The 18,305-nt window shown below is 34.3% G+C and overlaps 1 protein-coding gene across 1 annotated transcript in view; it reads right to left on the bottom strand.

Annotated features, from left to right (window-relative positions):
• The window catches only part of LOC145284892 (N-acetyllactosaminide beta-1,6-N-acetylglucosaminyl-transferase-like), a 198,414-nt gene that overhangs the window by 54,810 nt on the left and 125,299 nt on the right, over nucleotides 1-18,305 (bottom strand). Inside the window, exon 2 of the mRNA XM_080133966.1 lies at nucleotides 3,839-3,981. The gene's annotated coding sequence lies outside the window, so the exon portion shown is untranslated. The remainder of the gene's footprint in view (nucleotides 1-3,838; nucleotides 3,982-18,305) is intronic.

Genomic DNA, 18,305 nt, shown 5'->3' with positions numbered 1-18,305 from the left:
GAAAATTTAAGGAATAAAATATCTGAAAAAAAAGCAGATGAAAAAAAGGATAAAAATGATAGACAAAGAAAAGCAGAAGGAAAACAGCGATGTAAAAATTGATAATAAAACGAAGGAAGATATGAAGAAAGACTGGATGGAAGAAAAGCTGATGGAACGAGAACATACTTTATGGATTAAATAAAAGGATTCCGTTCGAAATTCCGTGTAGATTCTCGAGTTCGAGTGAAAGATTCCCGGGTTTTACAAGATACGCCTTAAGAAGTTACACTGACCGAAATATTGTAAAAATAACATTTACGATCAGTCGTCCAAATAATCCAAATAATATGAATTATCAATCCTTGTATTACTTGGATTATTTGGACGATTGTTCTCATCTTGGTCGATGTAATCTTCGACCTTCTTCAGGTGTACATTGCACACTCGGGAATGTTTCTGTCGAACGCGGGAATTTGGAAAGAATTTTGAACGGAACCCTTTATTTACTTTACAGGAGTAGCATGCTCTCGTCTCGTCAGTCAATTGTATTTATTGGTCGTGAACACTGAGAATTGAACATTCAACCTTCAGGAGAATATCACTTTTACAATTGATTTTTCCAAGTACTCTAAGCACTGCGCCATGGGTCCAATCGGTTACATCGACCTAATCGTTGTGAAAATGACACTCAAGATGAGAACAGTATTATCAATACTCATCTAAAAAAACTCAGGAAAAAAAAAGGAAAAAGAGAAGGATTTAATGTAAAAACAAATAATCAAATAATAACAAAAGAAGGAAAAAAAGAAGACAAAGAATATAAAAGAATAAAGATACAAAAAATCTAAAATGAAGAGAAAAGGATATTTAATTCACTTTCGTAAGATATAACACAGTCGCCATGTAGGGAGGGGTTGGTAGAAATTTACTTAGAAAAGGATACAGTAGTCCATCATCTGTCCAATTTCGAATAGAATTGCTTTGGATGTCCATTACAACGTCCAGGAATCGTGATTGAGAAAAAGTTGTCCTCCTCCAATAGGAAATAATAAGTAAAATATAGGTCTAATCGGAAATGAAAGACCAATGATTTCACCAATGAGAAATAGTCACTTGTATACAAAAGAAAAAGGGCAGTAAGTAGATGGAGAGTAGGACATTGTTGGAACCCTGCACCCTATATCAATTCTTCTAAAAATAAAAATTAGATTCTACTCTTTTAGGCGATAAAAGTTTTTACACTTTCTTACCCCAAACAAGGCATATTGCAACTTGGAACGTAAACGGTTACTACTGACAGGGGACTGTGGGAAGTTTAGCACTGTGATTACTATTCACATTACATTTAAACTTCTGCAAGTTAGTATGGTCAGGAAAACAGGAAACAAAGAGGGAATTTCAAAATCTAGCAATCCGAGAGAAGAAAATACTGGCATCTTTGGAACTTAACAGCAAAGGGATAGGATGTTGTTGCTTGTTGAGTTAATCAGGAATATGTACGCTAAATTCATCAGATAACATTTAATTAAAGCTCTTGTAAAACATTTTTTTTTAATTACATTTTCACCCCAAACAAGGCACATTGCCACTTTGGTGTAGAGGGCTACTATCAGGGGCAGCAACTACAGGGCACTATGTTGGGATTTGGGCAGCAAAATGTCGGTTCACGTTACACTTGAACTTCTGCATGTCAGTACCGTTAGGGAAGCAGGAACCTGGAATGGAATTCCAAAGTCTAGCGGTTCTAGGGAAGAAACTACTGGAGTAGAAAGATCTTTTACATCTAGGGATCTCTACTGTGTGGGGGTGGGATTTAGCTTCCTGTCGGGTTTGTCGAGGGTGTCTACGTCGTAGGGGTACGAGTGTCTGCAGTTCGTCAGAGCATTCACCATTAAAATACTTGTAGAACAGGCAGAGGGATGCAACGTTTCGTTGATGGGACAGAGGCTGAAGCTTAGCTGCCATGTCGAGGATGCAACACTGCGACGATGGGACAGAGGTTGGATAGTGGCTTATAGTGCGTAACCTATTAGATTTGACACTCTTTTTTGGATTATCTCTGAGAGACTAGTGGCAGATATACCAGTCCAGATATGGCAACAATACTCGATGCATGGGAGAATTGTGGCTTTGTAGAGAGACAGGATAATCTCTGGTATGAATAATTTTCTAGCATGACAGAGAGAGAGAGAGAGAGAGAGAGAGAGGGAGGGAGAGAGAGGAAGAGAACACTTTCTTTACAGAAGCCTTGGCAATATCTTAAATGTATTTGTTCCATTGTTTTAATCAGTTACATGGAAACAGCTTGAACTATATAAAAGGATATATGTCTGTCCGTCTCCATATTTTCAAACTCTATCTCTTCCAGAACTAAAAGTCGCAGAGCGGCACTAGGGGCCTCAAATGATTGGATGTTTTACGGACCATTCTGTTATAGGTCTTTAGCCGATTAAAATAGTTTTTAAGGGGGCAAAAATGGGTCAAAAATGAAAAAATACGTTGTACATTTTGTACATTCATCCTTGTTTATTTTTAACGTTTAATTTTTAATCAGTTCATATTCGAATCGCGTTGGTACAGTGGTAACATCACCAGCTTCGAATAATACAGTTTCGGTTTCGATTTTAGCTGATGGCGCACAAATACTAGTTTTTGTTTTTATTTTTGAAATCACGACTCTATAATAATATATACAAAATCTGGACATTTTTAAATATCATATCTAAACGTATTTTACGCCCGGGCAAAAACGCCCTCCCTGCTAGTAGCTATATACTGTTCGTAATCGTATTTTTACAAAAAAAAAATAATAAAAAATAGAAAACATAGTTCATACCATTGAGCAATGTTAATAACCAGTATTCCATATTTTTCGACTAGCAATCATTCTCGTCTCATATACGTTAGGCACAATAATTGGAATTAGCAGAACCCGCGGCAATTCCTCGGAATGAGAAATACATCTAATTAACAAGCATGTTTTGATAAAGCTGATATTTTCTCGGACAGCGCTAATAATAATAATTAAAAAAAAAATTTACAAAGGAATCACCGCTTATCAAGACCCAGGGGCCACTCGAGGATAAGGGTTAAAGAGTGTACAGTACTCAAAGGGACAATACCATAGTGATCGTTAGAAGTGTAAATTTGGTAAATTAGATTAAGGGAGGGCATAAAAAACACGCATCAAATATGTGTCTGACAAAGCGGCTTGTTGCTGTATAAATTTCTTTCATATTTTTATTTTCTATGAAAATAGTGTCCATTGTATTTTAAATATAGAACTGACCCAAATAAGATAAGTTAATAAGTACCAATAAATACTCAGAAAGTAAGATTGTACTACAAAGTTCTATACAAATAATAAGATGAAATTCTAAGAGACAGATTTTTAATTTACTCTTTTAGTCCTGCACTTCTTGACCGACAATATTTTTTTTTTTTTTGCCCTGTTTCTTTCGAATTTTCCCTTTTTTACACAACGTTTCCCTGACTTCATTCGTTGATGAAGATCCACAGAACGAGTTTCTTTCTCACATTATTACAACAATGATAACACGTTGTTGTTGTTATTATTATTATTATTATTATTATTATTATTATTATTATTATTATTATTATATTCGTAAACATGGCTACATCAGAGGAAGGCGACTCTCATATTCTTGCCTAAGGTTGCTAGATTGGCCTTTTTAAAGCCAAATCTCGCGAATTTAACATATTTCGATGCAGTTTGACTTTCAAAAGTTGTATTTGGCCCTCTTAAAAGTTTAACGTACGAACTAACAAAGGAAGGAACAAGCAAACTTATATAAATGTTTTCTCATTTGAAATTAATATAAATATTTATACTTACATACTGGTGCGAGCACACACAAAGTCATTTCGATGGAAGTAGATGCCGACAACCTGAAGATCTTCCTCTTTTCAACGTTTGTTTGGAATAGCTGAGTTGTATTGGCGACCAGTTCTTGTATCTACGGCTCGGGGCTTCGAAACCTAAAATAAGCAAGAAAAAAAAAAAGGCTGTAACATATGTATATATGTAAGTAGCCACAATATTACTAGTATATACGAGAAGCATTCCAGAAGTAAAACCTTCTAGTTTTATATTCCGCCTAAATGGGTCATCGGGGACTGCAAATTGCATTCATGATCTGAAAGTTTCATCTCTCTGTTGCAGATATTGACGGTGTGACACTCTAAGAAATCAACCCCTGTCACGAACGTGTGTCAGAAGCAGAGATGCCTCATAGAATTCCTGGCAAAAGTGCATTGAAAATGGTGGTGACTATGTAAAAAAATTAAATTCTGGAGCACAAAATGTCGTTCGTACCACTTCCAACTTCGTAGCTCTTCAACTTTCTGAATTAAAAAAAAAACATAGGAGGCTTTACTTTTTGAACTACCTCTGTATCTATATGCTACTAACGCTATGTGAATCTTACTTGCATGCTTGCTTGCTTGTCCCCGTGCAGAGGTGAATGACGTCATATTTTATGCCGCCATTCATCAAGATAGAGTGTCGATTGTTATATAACAAAAAGGTGATCTAATTCATTCTGCCAGTGGACAGGATCATTTACACGTTCACACAAGATAACTTTCATGGCATGTTTGTTTGCTCGTCACACTCATACACATGTATATACAACAGTAGTTATCACTTCCTACACTGATGATTGCGAAAACATGTAACACTAGTGTCTATATGTAAAAAAGGAAACGGTACTAACCCTATGCGGGTTTAACCGGGTTCATTTAAAGGATGAAGTTCCATGAGAGTATTAGCGGTCCCCATGTCGCATGTATACCTCCTTTAGGAGAGATGAGATTTTTGCAACTCTTGCAGAGAAGCGTCGACGACCTAATAAATACGCTGCCTGGAATTCTCAAATTGGTCACCCATCTGGTACTTACTAGGCTCAATGTTGCTTAACTTCAGCGATCTAACGAAAACCGGTGTGTCAACGTGATTATGCCGTATAATGTCATTATATATTATGCCGATTAGTGTCTGTATGAATTAAAATAGTTGCCAATATTTATAATAAGCCTCTTTGTGTGATTAAAGTTGAGCCCTATCTGAGGAATTAAGAAAAGCAATTAATTAGCGATATGCAACATCCTGACGTAGAATTCTCTGTGACTGTTTACCAGGTTTAACCCACATTTGACATTTATAGGTGTTTAATTTTCTTTAATTCTCGTATAATGGAGTCAGGGATGACTTTATGACTGAATTCGAATCTCCTGGTCAGCATTGCGAAAGCATGAAACATTAGTGTCTGTAGGTGTTAAAATAATTGTTAATATTTATAATATACATACACTCACATCTGTGTGTATCATAGAAGATAAGAACAACATCGTTACATATCTAAAGTTGGTGCCTATGTCAGATTCTTTTCCGCCTCTGTTTATATCTGATATAAACAGAGGCCAAAGATAGTCAACATTACCGACCAACTCTAGGTCCTCATTGTTTGGATTTAAAACCGACGGTACTGATGTTGTTTTTATCTTCTATAACATATAAATAAATATTTTGCTCTTATTCTTGAATTTTTCTTAATAATTGAGCACTCTTATGGGGTTTCCTCCCATTAATCACACACACACACACACACACATACACACTATATATTATAATAATTATTCGTTATACCTCCATATATATATATATATATATATATATATATATATATATATATAGAGAGAGAGAGAGAGAGAGAGAGGAGAGGAGAGGGGGGAGAGAGGGGGGGAAGTAGAGATGCATATCACCGTTTTGGGGTTTTGGTAGTAGGAGTTAATCTGATAAACTTAAAATGTTTGTTTAATAGTAATTAGTAACAATTAGAACTATGTTTTAGCGTATTTTTATTTATAAAAACATTTTTGCTACATATATGCATACATGTTTCGGCTACAATTTTATTTCTTAGATCGATCCAACGGTGAAGGCACTGAAAATGCTGCATCAGTATATTCCGGCAATATTAATAGGCTTAGAAGGAATCTAATCACCCACAAAAATTTAGAAGTAGTAAACTCGTCCATATGATACTACAATCATTCATTTGTAACACCACCTAAATGAAAAAATGTGCAACTGAGGTCGAGGACTTTTGGAGTTGTCAAATCTCTACAACTTTTATTCAGTGGTTGAGACCTATCTGATTCTTTCTCTTCTAACTTTGAACATATGGTGCAATAGGTAAAAAGGTGGCTCGTTTATTTAGATGTACCAAAATTAAACTTTTTTCTTTTCACCACCAACGCTCTGATCTCCACTTAACCCCAATTAAAATGAATCACTGTCATTTTGAGAAAGCATCCTGCTTCGACAAGCTTCTGGGACTGACCTTCACTTCTAATCTGAAATGGAAATCCGTGGTGTAGCTAGCCGGAAAAATGGTGAGATCATTCTATCGCCCCAGTAGATAAGCCACTCTTGACGCAATCATCTACCTGTATAAGAACCAAATACGTCCTAAGATGGAGTACAGTTGCCACAACTAGAAAGGGGCTTTCTAGAGCACTATTTCCTTTCTAGATAAGGTAGAAAATCAGCTTCGAAATCTGGTGGGTTATTTCTTCTTCTCCTCCCCGCTTTATAATTATTTTCATGACAGATTCTCGACTGAACTTCAGTCTATTAATGGTCCCCTCCTTTAAAACATTCACAGCAAACATGCACCTATCTACAACTATTGCCATCATTTTCCTTTGCTCTTTATCTGCATCTAAACCTAAACGCAAATTCCACGTTTGTGGAACACAATACTGCGGATCTGCTTTCCAGCTGACTATAACATGATTATTTTCAAGTCTAATGTAAACTATTTCTTGTTGATCTGTCCGTAAATAATCAATTGTCGATCCTCACTCATTAACTCTTACCCTCGAGTGGCCTTCATAAGCGATGACTCCCTAGTATAAAAATATTGTGTAAAATTGTGATCAATTCATTTCGAAATTATTATATAATTAAAAAAATGTAAATACTGAAGTCATACAAGAATATCAAGGCAATGCGAAACTTAATTTCAAGTGCAACAATACGCCCTCAAACTATCTCAAGCTCAACTTGATTGATATCATCATGTTGCTGTGAGTAATTTTAAACAAGACAATCATATTACGAGCAGATATTTTTTATTTGCATTTTATCAAATGCACCCATTTTTCACAAACTCTAAGCACAAAAAGAAAATCTAGATTTGAGCGACTTTAATCTAATTTCTTAGCGAGTCCAATTTCAAAAAATATGATATCATTTTGTAGGATCAATCTATTTCAAAATCTCATGAAATAAAATAAATACAAAAAAATCATATAAATAATTATTTTCCTAAAGGCGAGAAAATTTAATCAATGCGAAAATATGGTAGTTTCAAGTGCAATGAAATCACATGAATTTTTTTTATATCCTTCAACAAAACTTGGTATCTTCATGTGACAGCGTTAGCAAAACAAAAATAACACGTTTCGGAATTCTTGAGGTGAAGATTGATGATTTGTAGAATTTGAATAATTTTAATTCCTATTCTCATCTTGATTTTTATTTTAAAACGTTTCGCCCGATGTCACCTACGATCTTTTTTAAGTACATCTGTTTGAACTGAGAAATCTAGTTTTAAATTCCATGTAGCTTCCTGATATCTAGCAAAATACACAATAGTTCATAAAGAAGGTCGGAGGTTTCTACCCTTGTTTCCTTTTATCATCTCTAAGTTCTTTTATTATTTCTAGCTTCTCATTACTCCTATCATCCATCCAGCGCGGTCGCAGCCGAGATTGAACTCACTACATGAGTTTGTAGTGTAATTCAAATCTTGTTGGTAGCTGAATACTTGATGTTTCGCCAGGGCTATCAAGGGTATTTTTATCACCATCACTAGATGGAGTGCCTACCACTGCTTAAGAGAGTCCCATATACCTTCGTACTCCTACACCCATGATTAAATACGCAAATTAACAAGCAATCAAGATTACAAGTTTTAATGTATAGTTGATAATAATTTACGTTCATGAATTTTTTAATATGAGAATTTATTATTTATTTTATCTGAATTTTTCAAACTACTGTTCTCATTTTGAGTGTTATTGTCACAGTGTTTCGGTCGATGTAATCTCTGACCTTCTTCAGGTGTATTTTGTCGAACTTGAAAATCTTTCTGTCGAACTTTAGAATCTACACGAAATTTCGAACGGAGCCTTTTATTTAATCCACGGGAGTAGCATGCTATTGTTCCGTCAGCTATGACTGGGTAGAAGTCCTATGTAATTCGGAAGTGTATATCAAGTATCACCCACATTGAGGATTTCTTTCAATCTCAAGAAGAGTGTAACTTACAACTGATTTTACCACATACTTTATCCATTACGCCACGGATCATTGCGAGAGACAGATTCCCGAGTTTGACAAGATACACCTGAACAATGTCGGACGTTACAGCGACTGAAACGTTGTGAAAATAACAATCAAGATGAGAACATATTTCGAATAATTCAAATAATACAGATAGTTATTTGTTAATGAGAAACGGTCAAAGAATATCAGCTCATTATGAAATCATAACATCATATTATTATCCTTTATTTATTCGTATTTCTGCAGTACACTTGCCGAGTGGCCTTTTACAAACCACGGGTGGATGACATGACCGTTAAAGAGACGCTTTATATTCGTAAGGATAATGAATGAGTATTGACCAGCGATTTTATCAGGTACTTTTTCAGCGTATGATGAAGTGTCTTTCTGCTAATAAAGCGCTACTTGACATGCGGGGTCTTTGCGGGTTCGGCATCAAAGCTAGTTGGTCGTAAACAGCATAAAGTTCAAGTCATTGTGGTTGTTGCGCGCAGTACAGCCGAACTAAATCGCTCATTATTTTTGGAAGTTGGAACAGTAATCAATAAGCGATTCTGGTTGAAAGAACCCTGACAATGTAGGTCATATGCTGTGACCGATTACTGCACCGAACCTTGTTGAAATATGTATAGGATGACTCTCCCCCAATGAAACTCATGGAATCGTAAATGAATTCATAATCTTTTCTGCTATCCAACAGCACAAGTAAACATTAGTTTGTATTTGACTTGTCCATAGAATTGTAATCCGGAAAAGAAAACTGACAGTGTCCCTCTTCACTAGCACCGTAATTCGCACCAAAAATTTCTGTATTCCCTTAAAAATCTGATAGAACTCCTTTTCATTAACGCCGTAATTCTCAACAACAACTTTCAACTTTAATGTTTTCTCTCGACTGCCAAACACTCGATTGTCCGTCCTCTCAAATTCGTCCTGTTTAAAGCAAGTATTCGTCTGATATGCAACTTCATGCTATATTTAATAAGAATCCATCTGCAAACCCAAGGTTTTACTTCTTTTTCTTTACAATGTGTAGCTGATTGTGTGAGTAATTTCTTCTTCAAAAATTTAAGTCATCAATGTTCAGCAATTTTGTTTTACCGCATGATATACGTAAACATGTCCCTGAATGGTTTTACACTCACCAGACCTTAAAGTGCTAGATTTATATCTTTAGAGTTATCTTAAAGATAACGTCCATCAAAACACTGCCAACATATTACTGAGCTAAAGAGAGCTAAAAGAATCGTATCCAAGTATGCTCGCAACATACATTTGGAGTATAACATTTCACGGCGATAAAGCAAATACTAGATATTATCGACTTAAACTTGATAGAAGTTGTTGTTGTTGTTTATTATTATTATTATTATTATTATTATTATTATTATTGATTGATTGATTGATTGATTGATTGATTGATTGATTATATATTATTCTCAGTGTCTAGTAGGCATTAGTGGGAACACGTGAGTAGAGTAAAGTAATAAGTTATAAAAATGTATTTAATAATAATAATAAGGATCGTGTCATCGTGGATATTTCCTGTGCAATTTACATAACATGTCGGGAGATGTCGAACGAAAGTTTCGTATTTTTTTTCTTTGTGCAAATTCTGGTCAATTTTTTCAATAACAAATATATTACTTCTGTTATTACAAAGATAATTCAAAGAAAAAATTAATTGAAAAAATTAAAACAATACTATTTTTCTTGTTATGAAGAAAATACAATAAATGATAATTAAACAATTTTTATGAAACTTTAAGAAAATGAAAATTTAACTCAAGAAAAACACTTCATTGTAAATTATGTTTCATGAATAAATATTTATTTTTTGGAATAACAAACAACTAATAGCAAGTAATTTTAAAAAACCTTTTTATGAGTTTTTTTCATTATTTTATTTTTTTTCAACACAATGTAAATTATAAACCGATGATAGCAAATAAATGTTTTCTAAAGTGACGTTGGCTGCTGCTAGTTTATTGTTCGTTTCAGCACCTTTCGGCATTTTACGTAAACGTCCCGAAAAATTCCGACGAAGGTACGAGCGTTATTCTGCATAAGTACTGAAATGTACGTAGTTAACTTCATTCGAACACTGATTAATATTCTCAGTCGAATCGCACAACTTGCATTGGCTCAGCTTTTCGGAACATTTCGGCTATTATTCTGCCTAAGTACCGTTTATTTCTCTCAAAATATGGTTGAAATGGAAAAAATGGATTTTGACTTTTATTTACGATTCCATAGATGGGTGGCATTTAATTTGGATTAGCTTTTTAACCTTTGTTTATATGTTATAACTAGAACAATGAATGTCGTTAGATGAATTTATAAGATGAAGTTTTTTTTATAGTATCACTTTATATTTTTTACCAATGTGGCACGATGATGTGTTTTCTAGAAATATTTTTAAAGTTTAGAACAAAACAATCTTAGATACAAACGCTTATTTAAGTTCGCGTTTTAGTCGGTGCAGATCTGGTACCTCATTGATTAATATTGGGCACGTGGCGGTGAATGGGTTACAATGTGAGATCTAACAAATAAAAGCTTTCTCAATAAAATTGTCACGTAGGGAATGTAGTCAAAATAAGCAGTTAAATAAAATACAAATTTGTGTTCCAAAAGTCGCAATGATCAATTCATCTGTTTAAATATTCGGCACGTACAGATTCGAACTCATCGTCTTTCCCGAATAAGTTTATAAATATGCGAAAGAACTCATAAAATTATTTGAAACTTTAAAGAAAGTTATGCTCTTATAAACCCCTTGGTGATTCACTTATCTTCCCGGTAAATTTTTCATGAGATTTTATGTAGATTCTTTATATCAAGAACGCACAAATATCACACGCAAATAATAATAATAATAATAATAATAATAATAATAATAATAATAATAATAATAATAATAATTCACACGAACTACAGACACAAATTGGACACACAAAAACGATTACAAATGTAAAAGGCAAACGGACATCACATAGAAATCAACAGCATAACTAAGATATCGACCCCATTTTTTTCTAGTATGTGTCACCATAAACTAGCACCACACCAATAAATGAGAGTCAAGGAGGATGGAAAGACCGAGGAGAGAAAGCACTAACCAGACCTCCGCTGGTTGAGTGCAAAGAGGACTGGGCCCATGGGGCGGCTTATTACCACCCAAATTCCAGTGAAAACCAATGATCGCTGCTGAAGAGAAATTAATGGTAAGCGGTTGTTACGATAACACAAATACTTTTGCAAAGGTTATAGTACCCACCTATCTTCAGTTTATAATAAAAGCATATTCCTCCTAGATCACATAGATCAGTTTAGTTCTCCCATCCTCCTCTTTGCTTGTTGTATCGCCTGAAGAGATCTCTAGTTGCTAGTAACAAGCTGACCGAAACATGTTCATGAATGTGTAGCAACATATTACTTCTTATGTAAAAACAAATAAACTATATATTTCTAACTTACGTTCTCTTCAGATTTTCATTAGTGGCAATCGAGGGATCCGAGCCCAGTCACAAAGTCAGCCTTATATATAGTCATCCACCTACATTACTGTTTCATTGTATCACAACTCATTAGAGCTGCTAGACATACACCTTCCCCAATCGTGGATCGAACATACAACCGTCGCGTGACAGTCGGCAGCTCTAACTATTGGATTACGAATCAGTGCCGGTAACTATTTCTCCTCAAGTGTCTATTAAATTAACAATTTTCCCGTCGCACAGTGTTCAAACAATCAGTTTGTTTACAAACTAATAGAAGACTTCGCTTGCACACACACACACACACACACACACACACACACACACACACACACGCACACACGCACACACACACACACATATTTCATGCATCCACATAACATTTTGTAGGGAGATATAATATTTTAGTTATCAATATTCAGTATTTTCTTTTTTTTTTTTGTTTTATTTTACTTCAGTTGAAGTGGGGCTAACACTTGAACTCTATATGAGATACATAGATATTCGAATGTTCCATTTAAGCTCTTTATCTCTCAAGCACTGAGTTAGTAAAGAATTGAGAACATAATTTTCCTCTCCCCAATTAACCATTTTTATACGTTGTAGTATACCTTTCATTTTGGTCTCTTGGTCTTACTGGATTCCATGACAAGAATTTATCTAGTCTGGTGGAGTATCCAGCTTCGTGCTATTATTTGAGTTAATATCACTTGGAGAAGGTGCACCATTCCTCGGAAAAGCTGTGGAGTAGCCGTAGTGAGGAGATCTTATTTGGGCAGCGAATACTATGTGATTTTGAATATTTGGTCAGGATTTACTTCTATGGAAAAAGTATCCTCATGCCAGATTGTTCTGGCAAACCCCTGTACAGAGAGACCTTAGACACTCGAGGACAGTGTCTAGTAGGCATTAGTGGGAACACGTGAGTAGAGTAAAGTAATAAGTTATAAAAATATATATGGCAGTCAAGCTAAACAGAATTTTCTACATTTCATCCTCTTAAAGATTCGTTAGCCTATCGAATTTGGAAAATTGTGTAGATAAATTGCATTTTCATACTTACTGTATATAAACAAACAAACACACAAACACACACACACACACACACACACACACACACACACACACACACACACACATATATATATATATATATATATATATATATAAAGGTGTTACATGCTATGGTGTAAAAGTGTAAAAGCTTTCCCACGTATTTTGTTCTTAATGCATGGAACGCGTCAATTTGATATGGCTTTCAAGCTTTCAAATGGCCGGGATCAATAAATACGTATTCTCGCTATTCGTTCTTGTATTCAAATCTGCTCATATTATTGAACCCATTATTGATATTTGAGTCTGTCTGTCTGCGTTGTTGTTGTTGTTGTTGTTACTGTTGTTGTTGTTGTTGTTGTTGCTTCTTATACCGATTGTTTCATGTTTACATCTTCGTGAATCTCGGTGAGATCATCTCCTTAGAAGCGAACACATTGAAACGATGATGAGATTTAAGTCCAAGGAAGAGAACTTTCTAGAATAAGAGAATTTCTATTTTTATTTCTATTTTTTTTTTTCTCCGTCAAGAGTAGTTCCTTCGAGAGGTGGAAAATGCGGTTTCACATTAAAAAAAAAAAAACACTACCTGGAGTCAAAGTTTTCACTTTTGGGAGGCGAGTAAATAGGAGACCTATTAAGTACGTAGGCGAGAAATGAATAAGAATTTAGTATCAATTTGAAATCAACCTCTTTCGTTGGACCTATATTCGAATTCAACGGGGATTTGGTATCTGTCTGTTTGACTGCGATATACTATTACGATCTTTTAATGCTCAATTTAGTTTACTGTACTATTTCCAACAAAAGCACTATTTCATAAGGCTCAATTAAGGGAGGGAAGTGTAGTATATATATTGTTTGGCATAATACCATCCTACAAAAGAATTCAGGAGGTAAAATAATTTCCGTTTAGTGATCATTATATCATCATCCCACGTATTACTTCTTTTTATTAGATTGTAAGATTTTATATTGTTCGATTTTTTTGTGTGTGTGATTAGAGGAATTAAGAGTGCAATATCTTGCTTTATAGGTGTTTATGAAGTATTTAAAATGGTTGGATTCGTAATATTTTAATACTAACGTGGGACTACTATGATTGCTAACTGAAAGTCTTTTGTGCCTTCTCACTATAAAACTACTTGCATGCTAAACATTTTAAAAGTAAACAAAGCAAGCGTTTAAACGTTTTAACTCGTTTTTTATTGTTAAAATTAACAGAAAAATCATAAATAAATAGTATAAAAATAGTCACGAACATTGTTGCTGCAGTAACAACCGTATACCCAGTAACCTTTATCCACAAGTGGCCTTCGGGCCTTGACAAGTGATGATTCTCTTGTAAAAATATGCATTTTTATACTTTTAACATTGCATTGTATTTTTACTTGCAGCAGTGTGGTCTGATAAAAGTTTCGTATCTTATGATATTTCGTGAAAAAACCTTCTTCACATATGTGTTCGACTCAAGTTCAAACGTGCAGACGAGGACTGTTGAAGTAGGAAATTTTCCCGAAATATTGTACGATATGGAACTTTTATCAAACCACAATGACACAAGTAAGAACACAATGTAGTGTTAAAATATATGAACTAGACATATATACGTTTTTATGTTTTATATTGATCAATCGCACGATTTAATATTTTAAGTAGGTGAGCGAGCTGATAATGTACATTCCAACGAATCTTATTATGCCAACTAGCGACATCGAATAGAAATAACACGGTGTTTTTTTTGTTTTTTACATCAATCTGTATATTTTAGCAAATATATACCAGGATCAATACTCTTAACTTTTTATCGCCATATTGCACTTTCAAGTCGCTTTTCAAAAGCCAAACAAATAATATTTCTTACTCTTATGGCTTTTCAGCCCAACCTGTCTTCGAAAGTACAAGTCTATGCATGGTTCAAAAGTAAATGAGGGGTTGTATATGTTCGTGTTTTTTTTTTGTTTTTTTTTACATGGAAATCACCACTTATCAAGGCCTGGTGGCCACTCGGGGATAAGGGTTATTGCGTGTACAGTAATCAATGGGACAATATCGTAGTAATCGTTAGTAATGGAGATTTGATAAAGTGTCTTACTTAAGGGGGCGGTTTATCAGGAACTTGTTTATGTTGGAATTGAAGACATTCAAGTTGTAGTTAGGTGGGAAACAGGCAAACGGAAGAGAGTTCCACAGGCGTGCACTTCTAAGAAAGAAGCTTTGTTCATGGAATCTACGTTTGATTTAGACACAGATAAAGAGGGGAAAAATTACTGACAGTGGTTTCAGCTAGACGGGTGTTAGTTGCGCGCTAACGTCTGTCACGTGTGGGTTTCATGATTAAACAAATTATTTATTGCATAAAAAATTCCAGCAGTAAAGGATTAAGGGAAAATATTGCTGTTTCTTTTCCCTACAAATAAAAATCGGTATCAGTTATATAAATAAATCGAATATGTTGATTAGTTCTTTCTCTCTTTAAGATTGTAGCCATTTATTTATTTTTAAAACAATAACTTTTCTGTCGTCTTACCGCGAAAATAATCTTCGGTTTAATATTCTTCGAATCAATAAAATAGATGTCACTTTTTAAATTTTATTTATAAAAATTTGACACACACACACACACACACACACACACACACACACACACACACACACACACACATATATATATATTTCATGCATCCACATAATATTTGTAGGGAGATATAATATTTAAGGTATCAATATTCAGTATTTTCTTCAATAGTGGGAACACGTGAGTAGAGTAAGGTAATAAGTTATAAGAATATATATGGCAGTCAAGCTACACAGAAATGTCTACATTTCATCCTCTTAAAGATTCGTTAGCCTATCGAATTTGGAAAATTATGTGTAGTTTAATTGCCATATATATATTTTCATAACTTACTGTATATAAAAACACACACATACACACACACACACATATATATATATATATATATATTTACTTTATTATTATTTTTTATTTCATTTTTATGGGGCTGTGCATATTTTCAATGTCTACATAGAAGTTTACTGGAATGCACACATTGAAATAATTTAACTTGTTTAATCAGTGATAACATAGACGAACGCTTTCTTCGAGATAAATAGGAAAAAAAAGAGGAAGAGCAGGAGGGAGTACGGTATATTTTGTTAACATTCCGCATTTAAAACTGAAAAACACGAGTGCAATTTCCTTCAAAAATCACTCATCTATTAAGACAACATTGCATAGTTTCAATGTAATAATTCGATTTATGCAGCAACTGCATTACACCCGAACTTCAAACGAGGCAAGCGTGACTTAGGGAACTGATGATCTAAACAGACTGGAAGAGTCAATCATTACGGATTTTGGTGTGATTGGATGAACGAATTAACACAAGACCACCTGAAAATAATCGAAATGTATCGATCGATATGTTAGTGATTCTTAGTGCAGAGCTGGAATAATAATTTTGTAAAATTGTTTATAGTTGTTTTGAAAACAAGAAAGAAAAATTATGCATGGAAAGAAAAGAATAAAAAAGATGAATGAAAAATAAACAAGAAAAAATATAAGATTTTCGAATATTGGATATATACACAAAAAGAGAGAGAAAGAGAGAGAGAGAGAGAGAGAGAGAGAGAGGGAGAGAGGGAGAGAGAGCGGAAGATGAAAAATTAATGGTGGATAAAATGAAGGCATAAAGAAAAAGAGAAATAAAACGCGCAAAGACAAATGGATATAAAAAGATTTGTAAGCGAAAACTAACTGAAAAAAAACGTACAGGAATGAAGGACAGAAATAAATATAAAATAACAGAATTATAGATAAAGAGAGAGAGGGGGGATGAAAATGAAGATAAAGAAAAGGCGGATAAAATAAATAAAAGAAAGGAAATTAAGAAAGGAAGGATTAAGAAATTTGAAAAAGTTGGAAAAAACAAAAAATGAAAGAGAAATAAATGAAAAGAAAAAGTGAAAATGAATATAAAAAAGAATTATAGAAAGATGGAGCGATAAAAAATAAAGAAAGAAAATGAAGACATTTAATTACATAAAATAAAGACACGACGAAAGAAAGGATAAATAAACTTAAGGAAGTGTTAAAAAATAGAGAAAGAAAGAAAAAACAAAATGAAGAAAACGAATGGCAATGAATATTAAATAAAGACACAAAGAGAAAGAGATGAAAAATAAAAAGACAACGAAATAAACGAATAAAAGAAAAATAGGAAATAATTAAGATAGAAATAATTTGTACACAATGGAACAGAATAGGAAATACTTGGATTCGAACTCGGTGTAGCTAATTCAAAGGTCAGCAATGGGGTCCACTATTCAAATCACGAGTCCATAACGAAGATAGTTCGAATAACGAAAGAATGAAAGAAGTACATCTAAAACGATTACAAATATGATAATTAAGGCGCCAAAAGCGTAAAAGAAACGTTAGTAACAAGAGTAAAAGAAGGCGATGTCAGCAGGTGCGCTGGATTCGAAATGAAAAGAAATCGTCATGAATAGCGTGAAAGCAGGTTTTTATGCAAATTTAACGTGAATTATCCCAAACACAAAACCAAAAACGGAAAATACAAATTGGAAAATGAGAACGACTTTATGCATAGAAAAAATAGTTAAAAGATGTTTCATACAATAAACGCAGAGAAATTAAAATCTGTATATATAAAGTAGTAGCGTTCATGTGTGTGTGTGTGTGTGTGTACAAAATTTCTACAGCCCATACTACTGGACCGATCCTGGAACCATGGTAGTCACCCACATAGGAATGGTGCACACCATTTTCCAAAGTAAAAGTCAAAGGTCAAGGTCGTAGCCTATGCATATATACTCTCTTACAGTCCATAACGCTGGACTGATCATAACCAAATCTGACATCTCCGACCTAGGGATGTTGCACACTATTTTTCAAGGTCATGGTCAAAGGTTAAGGTCATATTTTGTACGGCTTTTCATACGCTCCTCCACATAGGGATGATGCACACCAAGTTGAGGTTCGTCACCATCTCGTGGGGCGCCACCATTGCGCCGACCAACTTCTTCTCCTCAACCCCAATCCCTCAACCAATTAAACAAATGTTAACCATTGTAATTCTTTGTAATTGTTCCAACAATATGAGTGTCGACTTTGATATATTTACTTTAAAGTACATAGTTGGATTTCAGTCGCTTCAGGAGGTCGTTAAAAAATGTAAACACCTTAAGAAATAGTTATTCTTACAGCATCCACTTACTGCAAGGCTACCCACGAAGCGGGTACCCGAGATTACAACAAAGTCCCGAGCGAAGCGCGGCTATCCTTGCTAGTAATTATATGAAGGACATGCGTAAGAGACTTTATTGACAACCAGACCTTTCTTGCCTGCTGAAAACGAGCAAAAGTT

This window comes from Euprymna scolopes, chromosome 9 (genome assembly GCF_053919585.1).
Source record: "Euprymna scolopes isolate OS-2025 chromosome 9, ASM5391958v1, whole genome shotgun sequence".
Taxonomy (NCBI): domain Eukaryota; kingdom Metazoa; phylum Mollusca; class Cephalopoda; order Sepiida; family Sepiolidae; genus Euprymna; species Euprymna scolopes.
The sequence above is the reverse complement of the archived record's forward strand: the minus strand, read 5'-3'. Positions and strand labels throughout refer to the sequence as shown.